The sequence below is a fragment of the Bison bison genome, unplaced genomic scaffold (assembly GCF_000754665.1).
Source record: "Bison bison bison isolate TAMUID 2011002044 unplaced genomic scaffold, Bison_UMD1.0 scf7180017864371, whole genome shotgun sequence".
NCBI classification, from domain to species: Eukaryota; Metazoa; Chordata; class Mammalia; order Artiodactyla; family Bovidae; genus Bison; species Bison bison.
Window position 1 is genome coordinate 8575352 of NW_011494943.1, and position 5670 is coordinate 8581021.

Consider the following 5670-nt stretch of genomic DNA (forward strand, 5'->3'; position numbering starts at 1 on the left):
CTGAGTCTCCATCTGGAGCGCGGATATCCTCTGCGACCATTTATTTGCCTGGGCTTCTAAGACCCACTCGAGAAGGTGTCTAAGGTGGGGCACCTTCTGCTATTCGAGAGGGCGCCTGCGGCCTCCGTGGTCAGAGCTAACCTGGTATCACCGTTATATTGATTTTCCGCGTAAACCAAGCTACTCAGCCTCTTTTCTCCACTGAATTTTCCTACTGAGCTATCCTCATTCTATTACTCTTTATATCTCTAATTAACATTTGAATAGGTCGCCTACGCCGTCTCCCCTTCGAATACCCTGGATCAGCCGGGACTGGACCCCGGCAGCTTGCGTTACCTCCAATACTGTCAGGAGTCCTCAGGGCCACCACGGGACTCTGTTCTGGCCCCAGCTCCTCGGTGTGCCAGCTGCCATGGCCGCAGAGCCCCAGGCTGACTCCTTGAAGCCCACACTACACAGTGGACCACAAGGCGCGGCAAACTCTAACTCAACACACCTGGGCGCCTCTGCCCCACCTCGCCCCCCACCATCCCCGAGGCCCCCTTCTCTGCACGTGTGAGCAATTCCTCAGGAACTACAGGCCACACTCTGCCCCATCTTTGCTTGAGGAGACTTTGTGAATGGCTCTGGGGACTGAAAGGTCTGTTTTCCAAGAGGTTTCCACTCCTGAGGACTCAAACTTCCTGGCCCTTGCTCTGTACAACCTGTTACGCTGGTGGTACCTTCCCAGTCCCACGCCCACTTCCTCTCACAGGGCTGTGCAGAGGCTTTTGCCTTGGTTAGGGTTGTCAGATAAAATACAGAATACCTGATGAGATCTGAATTCCAAACCAACAACAGAATTTTTTAGTCAGTATATCCCATGCAATATTTAGGCTATACTATTAAAAATTTTTTTTGTTTATCTGAAATTCAAACTTAACTTGGGCAGCCTGTTTTGATTTGCTAAACTCGGCAGCCCTGCTTGGACTACGTCTCTGGAGTGGGGTTTGGGTGTGTAGTGCTAAGAGCGTCCACTCTGGGTTCAGGGTCTACCTCTGCCAGTTCTGTATCCCTAACCTCAAGGCCTCAGTTCTTTCATCTGCACGATGGAGATGACAATCAGGGTCCCTGCTTCACATGACTGTTGTGGGGTGAGATGAGAGCAGCCACAAGAAACCTGGCCTGTCCGAAGTACTCCCCTGCTGTGAGGCAGAGGGGACACGGCAGCGGCCCAAGGTACAGTCGTCAAAGCCAGGGCAGGATGCTCTCCTCCCCGCAAAGGAGGTGTTCTGGGGGTGTCAGGTACAAAGGGCACACTGCCCATGATGCTGCAGCATTCAAAATCTGGGACCCCTGGGACCCCAAGGGGAAAGGTCCTGCTGGGTGGGTTTGGAAGGCAGCCTCTGTCTGCTGAACCCTGGGACTGCTGGAGCCCCCTGACCTGAGTGAGGACAGACAGGGCCACTCAGAGAGGTGACAGGGCTTCGCCAGGTTCTCCTGGGCCTCTCTGAACCACTACACTGGAAGAGATGAGTGGAAATCACCCAGCTAAGCATCAGGCAGCCCGCCAAACACTCCTGGGCTTGTCTCCTCCTCTGGATCGTGACTTCTGCAAGCCATGTGGGGACAGAGGTGGTGACACAGGGGGTAAGCCTGACAAGGCCGGTGCAGCAGGCTCTGGAGGGCCTTGACTGCCAAGTTAACTCTATAGAACTCACGTGACAACGTGTGTATCACGAGCGTTTGCCTGAGCCTGGAGTCAGGTGCACAGCCACTGACGGCAAGCCCCAGATTATAGCGTGGCCTGGCCTGGGGACCTTTCTATACCGCAAAAAAACTTATGACAACAGAAAGATGGCCTGACAGTCTGATGATGGCACTACCACCATCACAGCTCAAAACACAGGCCGACTTTCCTTCTCCACATCAACAGAAGGAGAAATAGTCGAAGACACTGGGACTCGGGAGAATCTCTGCTGGGAAGTATGGCCCCACCCCGTGCCAGCAGAGTCCCCAACCTCTGTTAACACAAAGCCCCCAGGTCCTGCGTGTGTGCTGGGGATGGGGGCTCCTCGCCCACTGAGAAGCCTGGGTGAGAGTCGGGTGCTCAGGGACTAAGTCACAGGTCTAGGGCACTAGCAGCCGGGAGGGTGTGTGACCTTGAGCCACTCTTCGGTCAGAAACTGAGCTGCTCACTGTGCCCCCTGGAGGCCAAGGGCACACACTCAGCAGGTGGTCACCGAGCGCAGAAGCTATCAGACAAACTCAGAAAATGCTAAAACACAACGACTATATTTCAGGCACAGAGAACCAGGCAGAAACAAACTCAGCCGGTGTTCACTCGGCAAGCACACACCTCCTCCAGTGAACTCACCTGCAAAGAGAGTACAGTGCATCAGTTCTTCGTTCAACTTCAGCAAGTCTGAATATTCAGAGAATGTAAAACTGTCTTATACGATAAAATACCCTTCAAAACCTAAAATATACCTTCCACCCAGAACACGATGTGGCTGGTGCCCACCCTGCAGCGACCCAGCGGCCCCCCTCCTTCCAAGCCTACAGGCTCCAACCCAGTGACTTCCTAACAACAACCCCCACCACCACTCCGAGCACACCGGGGCATCCACCCACCACCACGTGGGGCCCTCAGAAACTTGCCCACACCAGGCACAGTAAACTGCCCTCTGACAACCCCCATAACTCAAGACCAGCCTGCCTATCCCTCCATTCTCCTCCCGTTCTCTCTCACTGGGTAGTCCCCCAGTTTGGCCCCAACTCTTCAGCTCCCCAATCCTCTCACTTTCATGCTTCCTGCCTTCTGTCACGTTTCATCAGCTGGAAACGGCCTTCATTTCCTCACAGGGTTACATCCTGCCGGGTCCCACTGGAAACTCGCCTTGCTGGGGTCCGGCACTTCCTGCTGTCTACCTCTCTGCACCCCAAACCCCGGAAGGGCAGGGACCACGCTTTTCTTGACGTTCCCTCCGAAGCAGAGACATAACACTCTGACTGCTGTAGGTACTTCAACGTGATGAAGGATTGCTTCTCCATCAGTGTGCTGACAAAAAAAAGGGCAAAGACAAGAGGAGGAGGAATGATGCTTCACGGAGTAGGGTGAACCACACCAAGGAAATAAAAATGAACCAGTTCCACTAGTAGTTACTGTGTGAGATCCCTAGCAAAGGCCAACAGGAGGATTCTCTCCAAGTGGAACTCATCTCGGCCTCTGCCCAGGAAGTGAAAGGGCTCAGATGTCACGATTCCAGTAAGGGTGGCACTGCCCTTCCAGTAACTTCTAGACCTGCACTGTTCCACGCAGCAGCTGCTAGGCACACGTAGCCATTTACATTTAAATTAACATTTCAGGGACTTCCCTGGTGGTCCAGTGGTTAAGAATCCACCTGCCAGTCCAGGGGACACAGGCTCGATCCTTGGTCCAGGAAGAGTCCCACATGCCACAGACCAACTAAGCCCATGCGCCACAACAAAGACCCCGTGCAGCCAAAAAAATAAATAAATAAAACAAAACTGCACTCCAGGATTGTGGCCACCCTACCGAACAGCACAGATATAGACCATTTCCAGCATCACAGAGATGCTTGACTGCTGCTCTGTACACAGGGCTCTTTTGAAATAACAGTTTTTAGCACATCATCTTGTTTAAAACCCACACTGACCTCCTATAATCCTCAGGACAAAGCTCCGAATCCTCAAATGAGCTGCAGGCCCTGCGTGGCCTGTCCCTCCCCCACCTTTTCAGCTTTTCACGCCATTTTTCACTTCATGTTCTGGGCTACAGTGGGCTTTGTTCAGTTCCTCCACTAGCCAATACTAGCTAGGCCACTGGACCTCTGCACACGCTGCCCCCTGGCCTTCCCAGCAAACTCCTACACATCCTTCCGAGCCCACTCAGGGTCTCATCCTCAGGAAAACCTTCCAGTCTCCATCAGGTTCTTTGAGACACGCATTCTTGTAAGCCTGTGCTTTCCTTCAGAGCATTAATATCAGCTTGAATTATACTCTCGTTAGGGTTATTTCCCCAACTAGGCTGTAGTTCCCTGAGAACAAGGTATCATAAAGTATTGAATAAAACAAATATACATGAACACTGTTTATAGGTATTTTCCTTTCAATGAACGTTCTGTTTGCAGTATCATACATGATCATCAAATTGCTGCTAGAATGTTCACACCTGTTACTGCAAAGTCAAAACCCAGGAAAACAGTTCTCCTAGGAATTTACTTTAGGTCAGGGTCGGGCTGCCTGGTACAAGGTTGCACCCACAACTGGGCAGGTTCAACAACACAGGAGCCTCTCCCCAGACCACTGGCTTCAGGAGCCTGCGTCTCCACCCTTGACTTACCTGGATCCCCCAAACTGACGTCACTCAGAATATGCTCTAGGCTCGCCGCAGAGGAGTAGCAAAGATGGCGATGCCTTCATCCAACCGCCGGGGGCCAGAGAGCTTTCATCTTCTCATAAAACCCTGGGGAAAGAGACCCACGTGCTCTAGGAGAATAAACCCCACGCCCAAGGTCAGGGGCGGCGGCCGGAATAAGTTTCATGGATGTTTACACACACCCTAAACCTCACGCTGCCCTTCCAGCCCGGGATCCAATACCTTTCTAAGGGGTGCAGGGCCTCCTACTGTAGCCCTTCACCCCGTTCCTGGTGCCTGAGTTTGGCCTCTTCCGCCCAACACCCAATTTCTATGCTGGGAATGATTCCTGAAGTCCGGTTGCCGGGAGCTTCGTCAGCGCCCCAGGGCGGGAACTGGCGCCGCGGATCAGCGTCATTCTGCGGGTTTGGGGTTCGGCCAGCGGGTGGGAGCGAGCGAGCACAGCCCCTCTGACACCACATAACACGTGGCGGCCCTGCCTTCCCAATCTAGAGTCAAAAGCAGGTCCAAACACGCACTTCCGGCCGTAAGCGACGGCTTACCACAGAGATGGCAGCTAGAAGATCGCCTTAGCTCTGAAACTGGGTCCTCCATGGCCACCTTAAAGGGGCCGCAGCCGCGAGATGCTGGAGAGGAGCGCCGTAGCTTGGAGGGGAGGGCCCTTAGAGCAAGTGAAGCAGGAGGCCAGCTAGATTTCCGCAATGGAGGCGCATCCTGAGGCAGGGGATAGATATTATGATCACTCCTGTTTTCCAGGTGAAAAGAGTCATGCTGCAGAGAAGTTTGGCCAGCCAGGAAGCCATTGGCCCTCTCTGTGCCCACAACTGGGCAGGTTCAACAAACAGGAGCCTCTTCCCAGACCATCGGCCTCAGGACACTGCGTCACCCCACTAAACCTACCTGGAACCCCCCAAACCGACGTCACTCTGAATATGCTGTAACCAGCAATCTTGGAATCTGCCTTTAGGTTGGGCGGGCCCTCTGGTTAGCCACAGGCCCCCTCCACTCCCTACTGCTTTACACGATTGTTCACATTTATACCACCTGCGGTCCCAGGAGGGTGCTTGAATTTGTGACTTGGGGGTCTCCAGGCTAAAACCCCCAACTTATTGGCATTCAAATCCTTCAGAATCTAGCCTTGTTTGCCACCACTCTCTCCCTTCCTCAATTACAGGGAACTTCTCACCATGCCCCCTCAACTCCCAGCTCCGCCAGCCTCATCATTCTGCAAGTCTTGAAGGACAGGGTTTGTTTTGAAGGACAGTGCGTGCTGCCCACTCCAGGTGCTG

At 53.4% G+C, this 5670-nt stretch overlaps 1 long non-coding RNA gene across 1 annotated transcript; it reads right to left on the reverse strand.

The window, feature by feature from the left end:
* Positions 1 to 2255: 2255 nt before the first annotated feature.
* On the reverse strand, positions 2256 to 4887 carry LOC105000387. Its single transcript, XR_826738.1, has 4 exons — positions 4604 to 4887; positions 4346 to 4468; positions 2879 to 3040; positions 2256 to 2356 (listed from the first exon to the last, which is right to left on the reverse strand). It is a non-coding gene; the product is annotated as an uncharacterized LOC105000387 (long non-coding RNA).
* Positions 4888 to 5670: the final 783 nt, after the last annotated feature.